Source organism: Schistocerca cancellata, chromosome 1 (genome assembly GCF_023864275.1).
Source record: "Schistocerca cancellata isolate TAMUIC-IGC-003103 chromosome 1, iqSchCanc2.1, whole genome shotgun sequence".
Classification (NCBI taxonomy): Eukaryota; Metazoa; Arthropoda; class Insecta; order Orthoptera; family Acrididae; genus Schistocerca; species Schistocerca cancellata.
Window position 1 is genome coordinate 333,842,966 of NC_064626.1, and position 22,864 is coordinate 333,865,829.

Sequence of the window (22,864 nt, forward strand, 5' to 3'; positions counted from 1 at the left end):
TAGTGAATGCTGTGATGTGTTTGTGTTGTTACGTATTAATATGGAATGAGAGGAATGAAGAAAGTGAAGCCAAGTGTTGACCCATGACAACAAGTACCCCTGCCGAGCTTAAATTCATTCGATGGGCGGATCGTCATCTAGAAAGCCACGTACCCTCATATTCCATGAGGCCCCTTGAGAGGGTTGGGATTTGAAGCATAGTATTGACGCTTTCTGGCGACGAGGACCTTTGTACCACCTCATTTTCTCCGTTTACCTGCTAAATGCGAAGATGAACATCTCCTTCATTCCTAGGATTTGAATCGGCTACCTTTGAGCCGAGCGCCGTCATCTCAACGGCCACGAAGGCTTGCCTCACAATGCTATATTCCAGTACCTTGCATAGACTGAGCCCTCCAACTTTCCGCATCAAATAAGTTTTGATTCGTTACAGATATTTGTAATTTATTTTCACCTAGATAAATAGTTACCAGAGGCTCATGAAGAATTCATTGAATAACGGGTGCCTGGAGATTTTATTCCATTCCCAATGAAAGGCAAACTATTCATGGTGAAGGGGGGGGGGGGGGCGTAAACATCAGCGTCAATCATCTGGCCGCAACAGCAGCACAAACATTCACATATTCAATTTAGTTTTATACTGTAATTTCTTATCAGAGATAGTTAAGCGTTTTTACACTGTATTTATCTTTTACAGGTTTGCTTCTCAGGCATAAAAAATACCTTATAAGGGGTAGTCATATAGTTTTAACTGTGACATCAAAAAACAGTTATGTAATAAGCTTTTGTTTGTTGGAGTTACATGTCTGCTATCCTTGTACATGCTGAAACGCCCGCGCCACAGCATCTTAAAACGATCTTCTGCTATCCAGAGATGAAGAGGTTGGCGCAGGAGAGAAATTCATTGCCAGGCACACGGTATCGAACGAAAAGGATAGTTTACACGTGAGTAAAAATATTATCATACTCATAAAAGTACTGAAATTCCTAGCCATGAATTCCTCTGCGGTAATAACTCCATCATCTCTTCGTTACAGAACAGATTCTCAGAAAAACAACTGAAAAAATACCCAAAAGTAAGTAAATTAAATCTTACCTAGTTTCTCATTTTTCCTTGGTACGGTCACTAAAAAAGAATATCTCATCCAGTCGTTTAACTGATAATCCATAATGTGACTGACAACGTGCTGCCTGTCTTTCAAATAAATACTTGGCGGGCACTGGTATAGCTGGAATAGTCTGGTAACAGTTGCCTAGCTTATGCAACTTTCATGTCTTCCTATTGCTCTAGAGGATTTGCCTACTGTGGGGACACACGTGTTTCCAAATAAATGCTCATTACATCTTCTTTATCAGCCAGAGCAGGTTTGAAAGAGGCGACAGCTCCATCCTTTTTTCCATTTATTTGCTCTGTGCTAATACTTCATAGCTCCAAAAGTCATATACCGTTGGCTAGGAGCCATTCTGTCTGCTGATTCAGTATTTATTGCACTTAAAATGTATTAAATACCAATACAAAAACAAAATAAATCGAAACTTGAAAAGAAGGGTATTCCAAGTGAACGAACTACTAACGAAACGTTGAAAAGTTGCCGAAACGTCACAAATGTTTTCGTACACTCACTCTGTCACTCGAACAACATTGCGCGCTCAGTTGTTGGGCTTTTGGTTCTCGCACGCTCAGTTGTTGGCCTGTTGGTGCTCGAGCATTCAGTTGTTGGTCTCTTGGTGCTTGCATGCTCAATTGTTGGCCCGCTGGTGCTCAAACATTCAATTGTTGGCCTGTTAGTGCTCGCGCACTCAATTGCTGGTCTGCTCACGCTGCTTGCACACTCAGTTGTTAAAAGTGCTGGAACTGAGTCATGCGAACAGAATTTAGAGTATATAATGACAATAATTGAATCGTTACTAGGATTATTCGATACGATTCTTGCTATAAATTACTGATATGAGTAAAATTATCAGTTGAAGAGTATCGGGTAAAATGTATCGTATTGATACTAAGAAGCATCAATACTTTTTCCGTTTCCCGGTTCATGGCAGGTTACATCCAACCAGCCACAAGAGTGATTAAAAAGAAAAAGAAAATAGTGGAGCTAACACGAAGTGGCACAGCCCACTGATAAAGGGGAGAATCGTGGGGTAATTCCTTTTCTGTGTTTGTAGGGGCAAGCTGTAATAATCCATGCCGAGTTGGTAAACGTGAACGGTAACAGTGCACCATTGTAGGATACTGTGGTTACATGGCGCAGATGCATCCATTGTGATTACACATGCCTGAATGACGTAGAACAAAGTGGCAGGCCATATCTCTGTGAGGATCACAAGACACGTGGAGGCCCTGCTGCTCGAAGACTGTCGTACCACAACCAAGACGAGAATGGAGGAAGGGAAAATTAGTCATGCATCAGTTTTCAACATCTTGCACGACATTTTGAACATGATAATGTTTGCCGCCCGCTGGGTTCCGCAACTACTCGCACGCATTCTAAAAGCACACTGAACCGAGGCAGCAGCGGAAATGTTGCAGTAATATAATTTTGCTTCGCAATCCTATTCGCCTCACATGATATCCAACGACTTCTTCTCCTTTCATTGCTTGCTACTGGAGCCATAGTGAGGTGATACTACGCCCCTTGTGAAATTGTGAGGCTGTGCTGTATACTGGATGCACGTACTTTTTCTGCCGTGGTTACTTTCACGACTCATACACTAAAAATTGTACAGCTCTCTGCTGGATCTCAGTTGAGTCTTTAGTGTATACAGTCTGGTGGTAATGTTCCATCAGTATACACTACATGACGCCACGCCGTGCCGATTTCTTTGCGCAACAGCTGGCAAACCTGTTCCGACTTATAATTGTGTACGAAACAGTGTGTTATTATATGGTTGTGCAAAATCTACCGATATCATTTTACTGCAAAACCATTGCTGTTTTCAATTATATCATGAATGTTACTCGATTAATTCTGAAAACAGACTACTAATTACTTTTTTGTTCACATGCATATATCCGCCAGTATATAACGATTTCTGACGTCATGTACATGATTTTGGGACTACATTGACCACTGGTCATTGTTATCCCAAGAGTCAATGTGCCTACAACTAAGAAAAACAAATATCAGTCATATAGTGCTAAAATTGCAAACTATTGTGGTTCAGGCAGTGATTCATGTATAACACATAATGTTAAATAGCTCTGGAAACAAGGAATGAAGTTTGTTTGGCCACAAGTACCAGATTATGACTCGATAAATGAAGAACGGATAACCTTAGTTCTACCTGCACTGGATATGTTGAAACGAGGGTTTGGGTTTAAGGCGTATAAAATTGAAGGTATTATTCTCAACTAAATTTGGAGCTATGTGTGTGGTACTACATCCTAATAGCTTTCATTATATCCATAATTTTGATCATGGATCGGATTGTTTGATTTATGTACCATACTAGCCTTTTTTTATGAGGCTTAATAAAGCACTTAAGAAAGCTTTTGATCAATGTATTTATTTCTGTGTGGTCAAAGTTTCCCTGTGTATTTGAAACATTGACCACAGAAGGAATGGTAGTTGACAGTTGTGGTGGAAGTATGGTCTGGTCAATCGATCCACAAACACATGCTAACTCTCACAACCTAAAATTTATTCCATTACTGCGTTTTAGAAAATGTGTTGTACTAATTGGTATATAACACTTTCATACTCGCCTCTATGTTCATTACCATAAATAACACAGAAGTTAACAAGAGTCAATAATCACATTTGAATCTGAAAATCGATCAGAGTATTCCTGGTTTAAATCTCAAAAAACTATAATTCTGCAATTTTCTTTCTAAGCGGATTAAAAAAATTATAATTTTAGTAGGTTACATAAATTGCAAATATAACTGAAAACGTTACTTAAATGAACCATTTTAATGAAAGCTATTGTACACAATAAAACAAGTGTACAAATATATACATTTTTAAAACAAATTGAAGGTCAATGAAATTTACTGTTTATAGTAGCTACTGTACATTGCTTTTATGATGATGTATAATAAAAAATGGATTTTATTTCCTCATAAGTCGGACAAAATGGTGTAATGTACGTGAGCTGAAACGGTCTCGCTGCAGTTCTTTGTCGACAAAAATCGGCAAAAACCAGATGCTTTCGGTTCATAGCAAGCTGTGTAAACAGCAACTGTGTGAACCAAGCACTCAGAAAAGGACAGTGTATGAACAGCATGCATTTACAGTTTCTGGTAGAGAGAAAAGCTTCTTCTCGCAAGCAGTATATAGGAACACAAAGTAGGAGAGCTCACGCAACTCTCCCGGTTGATTCTCAAAACGTCTTGTTCTTTTTTCCAGCTGTTGCGCCACCTCAATGCCTGCGCCCTTGGCGACGGTGTATCTCGCCACACCCTCCACATGGCCCGCAGTGGCAGGCATTTACAGAGAGACGATACGACGATGTTTCACCAGCATCCAAAACGCCGACTTCTACAGCCAAAGTCTCCGCCAAAACTTTGTAACAACCTTTGTATATATGCATTTTTATTTGCCAGCAGCTGTATATACATTGATGGGAAAACATCGCTACACCAAGAAGGAGTTGTGCGACGTAAACGAAAGTTGGTAGGCGTGTTTCTACATCTGAAAGATGTCTGTTCAAATTTCACTTCAGTCGCATAAGACTATGGGGATGCAGATCAGGTTTGAAACTTCCTGGAAGATTAAAACTGTGTGCCGGACCGAGACTCGAACTCGGGACCTTTGCCTTTCGGGGGAAAGTGCTCTACCAACTGAGCTACCCGAGCACAACTCACGCCCCGTCCTCACAGCTTTACTTCTGCCAGTACCTCGTCTCCTACCTTCCAAACTTAACAGAAGCTCTCCTGCGAACCTTGCAGAACTAGCACTCCTGAAAGAAAGGATATAGCGGAGACATGGCTTAGCCACAGCCTGGGGTTGTTTCTAGCATGGAATTTTCACTCTACAGCGGAGTGTGCGCTGATATGAGGTACTGGCAGAAGTAAAGCTGTGAGGACGGGGCGTGAGTCGTGCTCGGGTAGCTCAGTTGGTAGAGCACTTGCCCGCGAAAGGCAAAGGTCCCGAGTTCGAGTCTTGGTCCGGCACACAGTTTTAATCTGCCAGGAAGTTTCATATCAGCGCACACTCCGCTGTAGAGTGAAAATTTCATTCCAGATCAGGTTTGCTTTAAATACACGCTGTAATAGTCATCAGCGTCAATTACCTTTGGGATTTGATTTGGTGAGTTGATGATAATCAAGAATGCCTTTAAGGCGACAAAGATCCTATTATTAACTCCTCATTGAGTGTAAAAAAGGTCGTGTAATAGGACTACTAGAAGGTGCATTTTCCTTCTGTGATACTGCAGAAAGGCTTGGCAGAAATGGAGCCACTGTACGTGATTTCTGGCAGGAGTGGTCACGGAAACGTATGGTTGCAAGAAGACCGGGTTTCGGTCGGCCGTGTGGCATTACCTAGAGGGAAGACCATGGTGTTCAGTGTGTGACACTGAGGCATCTTTACTGCATCTGCAACAGCAATATGAGCAGCAGTTGGCACCACAGTACACAGCCAACTGCTACAAATGGGTTACTTCAAGGACAGCTCCAACATAGACGCTCTGTAATGTGCATTGCACTCACCGCACACCACCGCCATTTGCGACTTAGTGGTGTCAAGCAAGAGCTCATTGGAGGACAAGGTGGAGGTCTGTTGTGTTTCCTGATGGAAGCTGGTTCTGTGTCGGTGGCAGTTATAGCCTTGTGTTGGTCAGAAGGAGGCCAGTTGAGGGATGCAACTAACCTGCCTGCATGCTGGGCACACTAGACCTACACCTGAAGTTATGGTCTGGGGTACGATATCACATGACAGCAGGCACGTTCTCGTGGTTACCCCATGCACTCTGACTACAAATTTATGCGTCAGTCTGGTAAGTCAAGCTGTTGTGCTGCCATTGATGAACAGCTTTCTAGGGGGTGTTTTCCAATAGGATAACGCTTACCCGCATGCTCTACAGAGTGTCAAACTGTGCGTTGGCTAGCTCGAACATCAGGTCTGTCTCCAGTAGAACAAATAAGGGACATCATCACGTGACAACTCCAGCACCATCCACAAACAGCATTCACTGCCTTTGTATTGATCGACAAGTGTAACAGGCGTATAACTCCGTCTTAAGACTGTTATCCGTCACCTGTATAATACAATACATACACGTTTGCATGGTTACATTCAACATTGTGGCTGGTAAACCAGTTATTAATGTACCGACATTTCGCATTTGCAGTGGCTTATCTCGCAGTTACATTAACCTGTATTCTTGCAATGTTAATCACTTCAATATGTTACCCAGACAAATGTATTCCCCAAATTTAATCACTCTACATTAATTACTTTTTGTGTTACGATTTTTCTTTCCGCCAGTGTATTATATTTACACTACTGACCATTAAAATTGCTACACTAAGAAGAAATGCAGATGATAAACGGGTATTCATTGGACAAATATATTATACTAGAACTGACGTGTGATCACATTTTCACGCAATTTGGGTGCATAGATCCTGAGAAGTACCCAGAACAACCACCTCTGGCCGTAATAACGGCCTTGATACGCCTGGGCATTGAGTCAAACAGAGCTTGGATGGCGTGTACAGGTACAGCTGCCCATGCAGCTTCAACACGATACCACAGTTCATCAAGAGCAGTGACTGGCGAATTGTGACGAGCCTGTTGCTCGGCCACCATTGAACAGCCGTTTTCAATTGGTGAGAGATATGGAGAATGTGCTGGCCAGGGCAGCAGTCGAACATTTTCTGTATCCAGGAAGACCCGCACAGGACCTGAAACATGCGGTCGTGCATTATCCTACTGAAATGTAGGGTTTCGCAGGGATCGAATGAAGGGTAGAGCCACGGGTCGTAACACAACTGAAATGTAACGTCCGTTGTTCAAAGTGTCGTCAATGCGAACAAGAGGTGACAGAGACGTGTAACCAATGGCACCCCATACCATCACGCCGGGTGATACTCCAGTATGGCGATGACGAATACACGCTTCCAATGTGCGTTCACCGCGATGTCGCCAAACACGGATGCGACCATCATGATGCTGTAAACAGAACCTGGAATCATCCGAAAAAATGACGTTTTGCCATTCGTGCACCCAGATTCGTCGTTGAGTACACCATCGCAGGCGCTCCTGCCTTCTGACGCAGCGTCAAGGGTAACCGCAGCCATGGTCTCCGAGCTGATAGTCCATGCTGCTGAAAACGTCGTCGAACTGTTCGTGCAGATGGTTGTTGTCTTGCAAACGTCCCCATCTGTTTACTCAGGGATCGAGACGTGGCTGCACGATCCGTTACAGCCAAGGGGATAAGATGCCTGTCTTCTCGACTGCTAGTAATACGAGGCCGTTGGGATCCAGCACGGCGTTCCGTATTACCTTCCTGAACCCACCGATTCAATATTCTGCCAACAGTCATTGGATCTCGACCAACGCGAGCAGCAATGTCGCGATACGATAAACCGAAATCGCGATAGGCTACAACCCGACCTTTAGCAAAGTCGGAAACGTGATGGTGCGCATTTCTCCTCCTTACACGAGGCATCACAACAACGTTTCACCAGGCAACGCCGGTCAACTGCTGTTTGTGTATGAGGAATCCGATGGAAATTTTCCTCATGTCAGCACGTTGTAGGTGTCGCCACCGGTGCCAACCTTATGTGAATGCTCTGAAAAGCTAATCATTTGCATATCACAGCATCTTCTTCCTGTCGGTTACATTTCGCGTCTGTAGCACGTGATCTTCGTGGTGTAGCAATTTTAATGGCCAGTAGTGTATAACTGACCAGTTTCCTTTATTTAAACCATCATACTAAAAGAAAAATTATAACATCTGTTGGTTTAAAAAATGTATATTTCTTATTAAAGATATTTCATGTACCACATGTGACAATGCCAAAACGTGGAATGTATCATAAGTATTAGGGCAGTGGCAGCATAAGGACACTTTTGATATCAAACCAAAAGCTTTTGGGTGAAGGGTAGAGTTTCAGTGTGTCTGTCACAAATTTCGAGTGGTACTGCGAATTTTTTTCCCAGCAGAATAACACCATCTAACATTCTGCGTGGTGTCTGTTTGTTCTATGTCGTGTCTCCCTACCACTTTCGCGCAACGACGCTCTGAGCGTGTTTTTTAGGGAATTGACTAGTTTGAACCTGGGACCTGTTGCTGGTAAGGAGACACCAGACCACACAAGACATGTAGAGTTCAGAAGAGTTCAGTGAGACTAGCGACGATTAACCAAATACTTAATGATTTCAACGTCAGCTCCACTGCACTCCCTGTAAAAGAATCTTAATACTAACTAAATTTAGTGGAAGGGGTTCGAGGCTTTCCTATTTTTAGTTAGCTGGTAAAATAACGTCGAAAAAGCAGTTAAGTTTACCATTGGAAATTTTATTCTACTCGCAAAACATTGTTTATAAATTGCACTATTAATAAAAGGAAATGTTTTAATACAAGATGGTAAAAACCAACTGCGTTCAACAAAAATGTGAACGAATATTCCCTGAATGGGTTTCCAAGTTCTACAATGGATCGAAGGATGACCTATGCCATATCACATCTATAATCTAGGTTTAAATTACGTTTCACAAAAGAGAAAACTATCAAAATGGTCTACAGTGAGCGTCAATTATCTTTAATTACTTATCTAACTTGTCGTAAATTACAGTGGCTGATGTGGCTTCTCAATAACTATATAACAGAAAAATCATCGCGTTTCAGATTTTTACTTCAAGTGGCAAATGTGAACACCATGAGCTTTAATTGACGATCGACACTAGTATTACGCAAAAAGGGGTTGTAACAGATGAGACTTCTGCAGTTCTGAGTGAAGCTTTATGCGCTGTTATGCGGCATCGCGTTCGTTCATTACCTTGTCGGTGTTCGTCAGGGGTCGGCAGGCAGCACAGCTCCGCTCACCTCGCCGTCTCGGACGCGACTCTCTCCTAACTTCTCCTTACTACAATTTACCGAAGTTGGTTTAAAAAAACTATCTGGCTGTGTTTTCATCAGACCAATCAGGGTCTCAATGTTAACCTTAAGCTCCGCCTACAAAAATTCTGTCTATCCAATGAGAAACGTTATACTTTTCGTGGTGGGGCAATGTTTTTAAAGTTTGCAACGTAACAGAGACGCGAAAAAGTCTCACGCTAAACTTGCGGTTGGGATGGCCCTTTTAGTGTTATCGTAAGATCTATACTGTTCTTCTGGAGGGCTCTATCTTTTAACATGGGCTGGGGGTGGTCCTGACGTAACAGAGACGCGAAAAAGTCTCACGCTAAAACTTGCAGCTGGGATGGTCCTAGTGGTTGGCTGGCGACGTGGGTGTCCAGTCCGTCCCTTATCGTAGGGCCTTCTAGCTTAACACGGTTCTGCTCTCGGCTTCTGTTCTCGTTTCTCCCCTCGGAACTGCGTCTGTCTCACGGTGGGGAGGTATAACATGCATTTAGGCATTCTTGTGTTAGTCTGTGGTATTCCATTTGCTCACTCGTTACTCGTATTACTTTGGTTAATTTAATGTCACGATTTATTCGGAGCTATGTGACATACTACTGGATTTGCTTATCATGTCAGGGTTTTCATGGAAGGTGTTGGATTTGCCTGACACCTTACAACCAGTTGTATGGTATCGTCAGTTTTTGAATTGTATTGCGATTTTAGGCCGTCCTTGTGTGGCGCTACACATATAGTTGTGTAATTAGGCCCAATCTTTATGATTAATTATGTAATAAGGACCTATCTTTACTTAATTTTCCTGACGAAAATAAATAAAGTACACTAACCTAACCTTCCTCTGCTGCATCTGGAGTTTCTATGTGTTGGCGGCTGCACTTGAGCTTTCAATCCAGTAGAACCAGGGTTTGAGGTGTGGAAAGGGCACCGCCATTTTTAATTTACCATCAATTTCAAGCACCTCTGGTGGTATAACTGTGTTAGGGGGGCGGGGGCTGCACTTGGACTTTCTGTCCAGGAGGAGCAGGGTTTGAGTCCTGAAAAGGGTACTGCCAATTTTAATTTCCCATCAATTCCAGGGTGGGGCCAGGGGTGGGACGTCAGTACAGTACTGGGACAAAGAAATTCCCACCAAAATTCGAAATTCCCGCCTAAATTCGAAATTCCCATCAATAGGGTAGGATGGGGGAGGGGGAGAGTGGAGAGGGGGAAGGGAACAGGAGCCCATGTGCAGTCTGAGAAAAATACTTGACACCATATGGGAGTGGGTGTGGTCAGTGGTGGAGGTGGGCGTGGTCAGGGGCGGGGGTGGTATGGGTTGGGGCAATTAATTGATCAATTTCATTAATTTGCATATCAATTTGATATAAAATATCTTCTGTTGCCACCACTACCCTACTACTAACATAATCAGATTTCGACAGTACCTTGAAAATTTAGGGAAATTGCACATACAATCCCAACACTTAAAAGGCATCCCCAGGTAGTTTATTTGAAGAAAACACAAAGTTAGTGGTGATTAACGCAGTTGCGGAAATGCGTTGATCTTTCTTCATTGGCCCCCTGCCACTACTGGTCTAACTGAAAAGACTTACCAAGATTCTTGAGGAGCCACAGTTATGTGAAGTGAAAAAATTAGTCGCTTCACTCCTTTGTGACATGAAGTTGAATGAAAAGGTTTCTTTTACGTAGTGGCCTTCTAATTGTTTTGACCAGAGTGGAGGACAATGTAGCTGTCTTGCGAAGAGTTTCTCGTTATACCTCTTCAGATCACAGAATGTAAGGCGGTAGGCGGCAAACAGTTTGGCGTACGCAGGCAAGTGATGCTTCTTAAATGACATATAGTTCCCTTTACCCAGCAATAAAATAATTTATTATCAATTTATTATCTTGGATATCATTCCTTACATGAAACTCCGTCGCCACGTATTCGCTTCGCTGCGAGCTTTGCCTGACCGTCAGTCTCGCCAGTGGTTTCACATTAAAAAAAAAAAAAAGCTTGCGAAGGAATTTGCACGATTAAATCGGAAAAGTAATGGAGCACATATAGTTGTATTTTCGACATTTGTCGATTTACTTATTATTTGTTGGCTGCGAATGAGTTAATTTTAGCAGTCAACAGTTGGCAGATTTTGTTTTCGGCAAATAACTATTTTTACCGTTTCAGCTGATGGCATTACGCTGTAATATTCGAAGGCAGACAAAGCTTTACAGCTCGTTTAAGTATTCCATCCGTTTTCCAATATATCGGAAATGAGTGTCGCTGTAATTTTTCGGATGGCTTGAACAGCATTGTTGTAGCATATTTGTAAATCTGGAGAAAAAGCATAACACTTTTTCATTATATCCTCGTTACCTGCATTCTTTAAATGCTACTTGAGCGCCTAGCACTTCAAATTTTTCCGTATCTAAGAGTTCTTAAGATCTGGTCACTCCAGAGTGATTCTGAATGCGTTGGCCTTCTCGCAAGAAGACCGGCACACATGTGATTCATTCCCACGGATCCCAGTTATAGTATGAGGGCAGCTATCTCTGACAGCTACGTAGGAAGGTTCAGACACAAGCATACTACTGATACTACTGCTACAGAAACCCGTAGTGCAGGAAATGACACATCTGCATGAAAGAGGAATTACACGAAATATGGAAAAGTGAATCAATCGAGTATCGAGGCGCCTAAGGCGATCACGTTCTTCACCAAAAAGTTAAGTGATGAGAAACGTGAACAAAGGCCGATAAAATGATAGTTTTTCTTTTGAGTGAATTTCATAACGCTCCGCCTGCAGTCTCTTGATGTTTCAGTCATTCCAGTGGCGATTCTAGAAGTCCTTCAAGGGGGGTGGGCTAATGGCGGGGGGGGGGGGGGAGGGGTAGGGTTCTTGGGGGAATGGAGTATCTCTTAACAAAAGGAGAGTTAAGGTCCTCCGCCGACAAATTGGTAAAATTTTGTGTTGCTTAAAGTAGTTTTTGGTAACTGTTTTGGAGTTCAGGGTAAAAACATATCTACAGAATGTGTGTGCCCGCGAAAATAACACGATTTGACCCAGATGTCCACCGATTTCGAAGTTTTTGTCTGGGGTCAACAATTTAAGTGTTGGTAGGCACACCCGGCATATTTAGCTTTCTTGAGTGTTGTAAATGGTACTCGTACACTGATATACATCCAATGTATATTAATAAATAGTAAGATATTTGACGCTCTTATTCTTTTGTTAAAATGTGTTTGAAATACATTGAAACCTATATTGCTACATAATTATACAAAAAATGATTGAATCTGTTGAAGTAATATATTCGCTGGTATCTGAAGCCATTTTATGCAGTGTAATATGAAACTCCATTGTGGTGGTGGTGGTGGTGGGGATATAGCCCCCATAGCCCCACCGCCCCCTTGCCACCGTCGTTGAGTCATTCTTTTTTTTATCATAGTTCACTTGCCGGATGCTCTTGTAGATGTACTGTGAGAGGGCTCAACTAAGCTCATATGGCTAACAGAAGAGCTCAAATGGAATTTGTTATGCTTCTTATTCTACGGATTTTGTGGAAATTTTCGAGGTTATTAACTGCTACAGCCATAATGGGAAACGTAAGGGCACGAAGGTACTGACCGCGGATTAGGAAAATTAAGCAGCATTCAAACTATGGATTAGCATTTGGTCTGCGACACTTGGCGATATTGGGGGCGCTTTCTAGACGGTTTACCACGGACATTTAGACGAGTAGTGGATAGTTACCTTATTTATGTCTCTCTCTCACACACATAGTATGTCGCTATATGAAATATGAACCCACGTAAAATAGAGATTAGAGTATGCGAGACTAGCACTTTAAAGTACCGTAATGTGTTCTACTAAAGGCTATGGTGAAGTCACATATACATAATCTTTTTTCTGGAATAAATGGTGAACGCAGACCCCACTTTCTGACACTTTATAGAAACATATTGTATTGGAGAGTTGGAAACTGCCATTAAACGCTGCATTCTGATCAGTTATTCGTCTATTTTATATTATTTCTTAACTCTTGAACACTAGGGTATCATATTAAAACATTGATCCTTAGTTGTTTCCCTCAGGCGACATGCTGTCATAGAAGTAGTGAATTATTGGAGCTATGCTTCTATATATTACTCAACCTCGGGGTAAAGATGGAACTCTAAATAATTTTATTGTTAGAAATGGAAGAATAAATTGAAAGTGTACTGTTGTTGTTGTTGTCTTCAGTCCTGAGACTGGTTTGATGCAGCTCTCCATCCTACTCTATCCTGTGCAAGCTTCTTCATCTCCCAGTACCTACTGCAACCTACATCCTTCTGAATATGCTTAGTGTATTCATCTCTTGGTCTCCCCCTACGACTTTTACCCTCCACGCTGCCTTCCAATACTAAATTGGTGATCCCTTGATGCCTCAGAACATGTCCTACCAACCGATCCCTTCTTCTGGTCAAGTTGTGCCACAAACTTCTCTTCTCCCCAATCCTATTCAATACTTCCCCATTAGTTATGTGATCTACCCATCTTATCTTCAGCATTCTTCTGTAGCACCACATTTCAAAAGCTTCTATTCTCTTCTTGTCCAAACTATTTACCGTCCATGTTTCACTTCCATACATGGCTACACTCCATACAAATACTTTCAGAAATGACTTCCTGACACTTAAATCTATACTCGATGTTAACAAATTTCTCTTCTTCAGAAACGCTATCCTTGCCATTGCCAGTCTACATTTTATATCCTCTCTACTTCGACCATCATCAGTTATTTTGCTCCCCAAATAGCAAAACTCCTTTACTACTTTAAGTGTCTCATTTCTTAATCTAATACCCTCAGCATCACCCGACTTAATTCGACTACATTCCATTATCCTCGTTTTGCTTTTGTTGATGTTCATTTTATATCCTCCCTTCAAGACACCATCCATTCCGTTCAACTGCTCTTCCAAGTCCTTTGTTGTCTCTGATAGAATTACAATGTCATCGGCGAACCTCAAAGTTTTTATTTCTTCTCCATGGATTTTAATACCCACTCCAAATTTTTCTTTTGTTTCCTTTACTGCTTGCTCAATATACAGATTGAATAACATTGGGGAGAGGCTACAACCCTGTCTTACTCCCTTCCCAACCACTGCTTCCCTTTCATGTCCCTCGACTCTTATAACTGCCATCTGGTTTCTGTACAAATTGTAAATAGTCTTTCGCTCCCTGTATTTTACCCCTGCCACCTTTAGAATTTGAAAGAGAGTATTCCAGTCAACATTGTCAAAAGCTTTCTCTAAGTCTACAAATGCTAGAAATGTAGGTTTGCCTTTCCTTAATCTTTCTTCTAAGATAAGTCGTAAGGTCAGTATTGCCTCACGTGTTCCAGTATTTCTACGGAATCCAAACTGATCTTCCCCGAGGTCGGCTTCTACTAGTTTTTCCATTCGTGTGTAAAGAATTCGTGTTAGTATTTTGCCGCTGTGGCTTATTAAACTGATTGTTCGGTACTTTTCACACCTGTCAACACCTGCTTTCTTTGGGATTGGAATGATTATATTCTTCTTGAAATCTGAGGGTATTTCGCCTGTTTCATACATCTTGCTCACCAGATGGTAGAGTTTTGTCAGGACTGGCTCTCCCAAGGCCGTCAGTAGTTCTACTGGAATGTTGTCTACTCCGGGGGCCCTGTTTCGACTTAGGTCTTTCAGTGCTCTGTCAAACTCTTCACGCAGTATCGTATCTCCCATTTCATCTTCATCTACATCCTCTTCCATTTCCATAATATTGTCCTCAAGTACATCGCCCTTGTATAGACCCTCTATATACTCCTTCCACCTTTCTGCTTTCCTTTCTTTGCTTAGAACTGGGTTTCCATCTGAGCTCTTAATGTTCATACAAGTGGTTCTCTTATCTCCAAAGGTCTCTTTAATTTTCCTGTAGGCAGTATTTACCTTACCCCTAGTGAGATAAGCCTCTACATCCTTACATTTGTCCTCTAGCCATCCCTGCTTAGCCATTCTGCACTTCCTGTCGATCTCATTTTTGAGACGTTTGTATTCATTTTTGCCTGCTTCATTTACTGCATTTTTATATTTTCTCCTTTCATCAATTAAAATCAATATTTCTTCTGTTACCCAAGGATTTCTACTAGCCCTCGTATTTTTACCTACTTGATCCTCTGCTGCCTTCACTACTTCATCCCTCAGAGCTACCCATTCTTCTTCTACTGTATTTCTTTCCCCCATTCCTGTCAATTGTTCCCTTATGCTCTCCCTGAAACTCTGTACAACCTCTGGTTTAGTCAGTTTATCAAGATCCCATCTCCTTTAATTCCCACCTTCTTGCAGTTTCTTCAGTTTTAATGTACAGTTCATAACCAATAGATTGTGGTCAGAGTCCACATCTGCCCCTGGAAATGTCTTACAATTTAAAACCTGGTTCCTAAATCTCTGTCTTACCATTATATAATCTATCTGATACCTTTTAGTATCTCCAGGGTTCTTCCATGTATACAACCTTCTATCATGATTCTTAAACCAAGTGTTAGCTATGATTAAGTTGTGCTCTGTGCAAAATTCTACCAGGCGGCTTCCTCTTTCATTTCTTAGCCCCAATCCATATTAACCTACTATGTTTCCTTCTCTCCCTTTTCCTACACTCGAATTCCAGTCACCCATGACTATTAAATTTTCGTCTCCCTTCACTATCTGAATAATTTCTTTTATTTCATCATACATTTCTTCAATTTCTTCGTCATCTGCAGAGCTAGTTGGCATATGAACTTGTACTACTGTAGTAGGTGTGGGCTTCGTATCTATCTTGGCCACAATAATGCGTTCACTATGCTGTTTGTAGTAGCTTACCCGCATTCCTATTTTCCTGTTCATTATTAAACCTACTCCTGCATTACCCCTATTTGACTTTGTGTTTATAACCCTGTAGTCACCTGACCAGAAGTCTTGTTCCTCCTGCCACCGAACTTCACTAATTCCCACTATATCTAACTTTAAACTATCCATTTCCCTTTTTAAATTTTCTAACCTACCTGCCCGATTAAGGGATCTGACATTCCACGCTCCGATCCGTAGAACACCAGTTTTCTTTCTCCTGATAACGACATCCTCTTGAGTAGTCCCCGCCCGGAGATCCGAATGGGGGACTATTTTACCTCCGGAATATTTTACCCAAGAAGACGCCATCATCATTTAATCATACAGTAAAGCTGCATGCCCTCGGGAAAAATTACGGCCGTAGTTTCTACTTGCTTTCAGCCGTTCGCAGTACCAGCACAGCAAATCCGTTTTGGTTATTGTTACAAGGCCAGATCAGTCAATCATCCAGACTGTTGCCCCTGCAACTACTGAAAAGGCTGCTGCCCCTCTTCAGGAACCACACGTTTGTCTGGCCTCTCAACAGATACCCCTCCGTTGTGGTTGTACCTACGGTACGGCTATCTGTATCGCTGAGGCACGCAAGCCTCCCCACCAACGGCAAGGTCCATGGTTCATGGGGGGGAAAAGTGTACTGTCAACAAAGAAAATGACATACACTACTGTAAAAAAACTGGGGTTTACAAGTTATTTACTGTTCATGAATGAATGCTATACGCAGTGTTAGCAACAAGAGGAGATAATTGCGCTCTTGAAACATGCAACAAGAAAACGCAATATCTTGATTAGAAAATACGTTTTCACCGTGGAGGAACTGTTACATTTACGTAAGTGTAGCATTATTTTTACATATATGTAAGTATAGCACGTTCATCAAGATACATACGGGTGAAAATTATATTACTTTCTAGAATGGTTAATCAGGATTTATCATTATAAACAGAAACTATTCAAAAAATGGCTCTGAGCACTATGGGACTTAACATCTGAGGTCATCAGTCCCCTAGAACTTAGAACTACTTAAACCTAACTAACCTAAGGACATCACACACATCCATTACCGAGGCAGGATTCGAACCTGCGACCGTAACGGTCGCGCGGTTCCAGACTGTAGCGCCTAGAACAGCTCGGCCACCACGGCCGGCCAGAAACTATTGTTTCGCTCTCAGGTCGCCAATGAAAAGCCAAGAGTATGGATCAATAAGTGCTACAGAACACTGGGTGATGCTAGTCTGCAAATTGTGAGGTATTCTGCCACACTTTGAAGAACTGAATATATTTTGTGGATTGTCATTTGCCTTCGTTTCTTGTTCGAAACTACATTGATGTTGGCGAACTGTGTTGCAGGCCCTCTAATTAATTGTAATGAAAGTCTTTTAATCAATCGCGACCTACTTTTACTCAGGTAAAATGTAAACTGTCTCCTGGAAAATCGATCATTGCATATATGTAAAGCCCATGTAGTGCTGCACATTGTGATTTGCGGTAAACGATTAGTCTTATTTTCCCAAAAGAATCCATCCTTGCAATGACCATACGTTTATATTATTGTAGAATGGAATTCGTGATTTATTGTACTATGCATCACATATGACCTACACTGTCATCTCGTTACAGGAGGAATTTATTCTTTGGGCCAAATTTGTATCATTTGTCGTGCAGAGACCAAAGAATGTGATCATGCGTGCAACACTGCAACACAGATTCTAGATCCGTTACTGTGCTGTTAAGATACTCTCGCTGGCCTTTTCAGTGGTCACGGTCATTAAACAGGAGTAGTCGGCCACTATGTGCTGCATGGTGGGAGGCGGTGCGTCCAAGAAGTGCTCTCAGTTCATTCTTGAGGCTCTGGACCGAGACACGTGAAAGCCAGAGCAGCTTTCGAAACGGACTGGTCTTATGCCTCGCTCAAATTGACATTCTGCGATCAAACTCATTCCAGGTTCGTGGGCAGTATCGAGTTTGTAGACGTTTCACAACACCCGTAAGAGTCCAACTAAATCGATAGCTCTCGGCTCTTTCATGCTTCTTTTTCGTAACACTGGAGCACTTGGGTATTTGCACAGTACCATTTCTGGACTTTAGTAGCTCATTGTACGCTCCTTCTGTATGTCTGCAGAAAACCATCGAACGCGTGGTTCGACAGTGTGATATCGGACATACTTGGAAAGAGCGGTTCTCAGTATTTGTAAAGCAGTTCTAATTACGGTTATGTAGTTTGTCTCGTGTTCCAGTTAATCGTAATGATGTGTAACAAGACATTCTACGTTCATATTATGCATTCGTAGGTAAATATGACTAAGTGCTGACAATACTAACGTTTTTTCATGTGAACATCAGTAATTCCTGCCCGTCACATTTAAATATTCCATAAATCAAGGCGAAATATGTTCAGTTTGTTTTCAAATTTAGCTTTGCAGTGAATCATGCTTTTTGTATACACTGGCGAAAAAAATGCAACACCCACAAGGACAAGGTTATATCATTAAAAAGTGATGTGACAGATAGCTTTTCATTGCAAGAGCATACGATAACAATTTCAGACTAAATGAAACACACGTCATCCTAAATGCTGTCCAATAGTCGCAACAATACACAGTGTATCCCCATCTGGCGGCAACGCAGGTGTGTATTCTCGTATGCAGACAGTCATACAGTGCCGAATGACATCCTGCAATAGATTGTTGCAACATTTTGCACTTTTTGTTGCAATTCGGTAATGGTTCTTGTGAGCTCTGGAGGACGAATAAGTACACACTTCATCATATCCCACACCTGTCCGATCGGAAATCTGGTGGTCTTGCTGGCCAAGACAGTTGTTGTACACCACGAAGAGCAGGTTGCCTGGCATTGTCCTGCTGAAAAACGTTTAAGAAATGGCAGTAGCATGGGGATAACAAGCTGTGGAATGTAGCAGTCACTCGTTACTTGCAGGGACACCAAATGTGATGGCTCCTCAAACCATGACGTCTGGGGAGGGACTTTTGCGTCGTAGGAGCATGCACTCTAGGATAGGCCTCTCGCCAGGTCTGTCATTCGCATCCACACAGAATCTGCTCTCATCACAGAAGATGGCAGAGCGCCATTCCACCCTCCTGTCGACTCTTTCACGAAACCAGAGCAGGCGTGCTTGACGGTCCCATAGTGACGGTGGCTGTCAGGCGAGAGACACACACGATCTTAGTACTGTTGCAAGCAAATGGTTCCCAATTGTCCTCAGTGACAACAGAGGTAACGTGTACCCGAATTTCTTCCTATGATGATGTTCAGTTTGGCCACCGCTTCTCGAACAATATGTTGACCTAGACGTGCGTCTGTACCACGTGGACGACTAGAATCTGGTCCACGGGAGTGGGAATGTTCCACAGGCCACTGCTGAAGGCAGTGACCCACATGTGCAACAGTCCGTCGACGTGTCCATCCAACTTCCTACAGGCCCACAATTCGACCCCGTTCAAATGGCTACATTTATTCAGCTGGAGTACGTAGTCGTAGGCTGGGCATAGTTGTACCCTAGAACGAATGTTGCATTCATTGTTCACCCCTAAACTAAGCGGTATTACTATCTACAGTGAAAAAACGAAGGGTCCACAGACAAGTCTCCTGAACGTCATCTGATCGCCGATGACTGTGAAAAATAAATCACTAACACTACAACCCATCAGTATGCACGTATTACACTCTGGTGTCACTGAACGTAGTATTTTTCCCGCCAGTGTAACCAGGTAGGCCATCAAAAATTTTGATAGTCCCATTCTGCACCTTTTTTGGCCTGAAATCAACCTTCACATGCAATAAAGAATGCAATTTTTTCTTCTAGTATCGTGATTAAGTACAACATAGTTCATTTTGAGCTGTAGTGGGCTATTTGCAACAAGCTTCATGCGATAATAACACTGATGAACCGTAGCATTACGACCCTGTTCGGCACGAGATTAAATGCAGCCAGGTGGCACCGCGTGCATGTACCACGGAATGGATGGTATCTAACCGGAGCAGAGACGAACGGGGAATCATTTGTCGACGATAAAGCCCGAAAATGGGGAAATCCATTGGCATAAGAGACTCTAACGAAGGACGGTTCGTTACGGCTCGAGTTGTGGGAACGAGCAGCTCGGGAACGACGAAGGTGGTCATCGCGCATCTATGAAAAGTAGTTGAAAGACGACGAAACCACGAGTAGGCTACATGGTCTTGGATGTCTACGCCTGATCGCAGAACGCCGAACTGAAGATTGTCCTTTCTCTAAAACGAGATAGACAGCTATCTGTGGCAGATCTGACATCAGATTACTATACTGGTTTAGGCACAAGTGTTTCGGACTACACCATTCAAAGCAAATTGTCAAACGTGGGACTCCGCCGCAGAGGACCGCAAGGCGTTCCCTTGTTCAGCCTACGACATCGTCTGTTACGATTGCACCGAGCACTGGATCATCGAGACTGGATAGTGGACCAGTAGAAAAGTGTCGCCTGGTCGGATGAATCAAGTTTCTTGTTAAAGCAGATCGATGCTCGTGTTCGGATACGCCGTCATCCAGCAGAACGGCTTCTGGAAACACGATCCGCCCCGAACCGGTGGGCGCTGTGTTATGCTATAGGGAGCATTCACCTGTGCTTCCATGGGGTCTGTCGTAGTAATAAAAACACGATGACGCCTATCGGCTACGTGAACATTATTGTGGACCACCTGCATGCCTTTATGCACGATATCTTCCCCGACAGTGATGGCATCTTCCATCGGGACAATTGTCCGTGTCACAAGGTCAGAATCGTGCCACAGTGGTTTGAGGCGCATGGCAGTGAACTCACGTCGATGTTTTGGCCACCAAATTTTGCCTGATGTGAGGCAGCTGGAACACATCCGACACGCAGTGGTGCTCGAGATCCGCGCCCACAATTATTTACGGAATTTTCATTTACTGCGTGTACAGATCTGTTGGACAAAAACGCTATTAAACAGGTGGTCATAATGTTTCGGTTCATCAGTGTGCATACAGTGAAACAGTAGCCTGCTTAAACAGATGTCTACAAGATGATCGTGGTTGAGCACCGCAAATTATTGTTACAGCCTGTTTTTGAGCAATGAAAACTTTTGTTCTTCAGGAGGAGTTACCCAAGAACGTTGGATACATCTGCCTTTGGTACCAGGACTGACGTATGAATGCGCGAATGATATCACTATCTACGTCCACAGATAACATAAATATATAAATAACACAGTCTGTGGACACATGTAAACTGTGTGGTGTTTGCCTCTACTTAAACGAGTAACAATTTGAGGTTCATAACATAGCCTCAGCGGTTTCCCTCTCTCGTACTACTTGACTTTAAATTTCTGTGTATCCAACCGCTTTTGTTTTGGAAGGGTGTTTGCACGCCTATGGACCGCCCTGTATATAAAATACTACGACGCTATCTGTTACGACATTCACTTCCTGATGATGAGAACAAACGGTAGACAGATTGTCTCCCTAACTTGAAACTGCAACCAAACGAGTGACGCAGTGGGAGGACGGAGGCTCAAATTCCCATCATGCCATTCCAATTTAGGTTTCCCACGGTTTCCCTAAATCGCTCATGGCAAATGCCAGGATGATTGCTTTCAAAAAAGAACACGGGCGATTCCCTTCCCCAATCTCAGCACGTTCTCCGTCTCTAATGACGTCGCCGTTGACAGGATGTGAGACGCCTCTCTTCTTTGATGACGTGGCAGAAAAACATAGCCCATTTTATGTAATGTCGTGCTCAGATAATGCATTTGCGATAGTGGATGCGTAAATCCTCAGTAATAACTACTTTATAGTTGGAAGTCAAAGGAGAGTGTCAATATTACGAATTCGTCTCTTCGTGCAGTGTAAGTACTGATTATTACTCCATTAGGTAACTCTGAGGATTGTTGGTTAGAGGTGAAGTGTTTGCCTGGAAAGCACCTGGCTGAGGGATCGAATCTCGCTCGGACTACGGATTTTTCTCTCTCCGTTTTAACCTAAACTTCACCGCACAACGATGCGAGGAGTCACCAGAAATGACACGTGGTTCGTTTTCCACGTCCAGCTGTAGATCCCATTTTCCCTGTTGATTAACTGAGGTAGGTTAGCGACGAGCAAGTCGCCGAAGTGGCCTCGAGTTGAAGCGCGGCACCCTAGACACGGAAAATGCGTTGTTGACATCTGAAAGAGCTAAATATGGAGATGTAATGATCCTCCCCCTTCCCTCTCTCTTTTTTTTTTTTTTTTTTTTTTTGCGCATACGAGTGCTTCCGTCGTACGAGAAGCTGCCTTATTATCCTGTTTCACTTGCATTAACGGAGGGCAGAGAAGACTCATGCAGTTACCAAAAGCTACTGCAAAGAGATATTGTTTTTTGTATCTCGCCGGCCGTAGTGGCCGAGAGGTTCTAGGCGCTACAGCCTGGCACCGCGCGACAGCTACGGTAGAATGTTCGAATCCTGCCTCGTGCATGGATGTGTGTGATGTCCTTAGTTTAGTTAGGTTTAAGTAGTTCTAAGTTCTAGGGGACTGATGACCTCAGAAGTTAAGTCGCATAGTGCTCAGAGCCATTTGAACCATTTTTTGATTATTACATTGAGACGGATAGCACGTTAACAGTGTTTAACATTATGGTCAATTAACGTACATGTGATAAACGAAACAGGCTATGTGACAAATAATTTAACAACATGCAATACTTAACAACAACTTGTAACACGACTTCATTTTCAGCGAATACATTCAGCAATCAAAGCGCAGAGTTGTAAGTTATGGAAAGTATCAAGGATATGACAAACTACGTCGTTTAAAGTGTGCTCATGATCGGCATCTAGGTTTTAGTCGGCGGAATGGAAATTACGAGATACGACTTCACCAAACAAAATTCAGGTCAGGTGCAAGACTATCGTCAGAACTGCAGAGCACCAACGGGGTTAAAGTGGTATACAATATTTTAATGTCTGCAGATAAAAGTC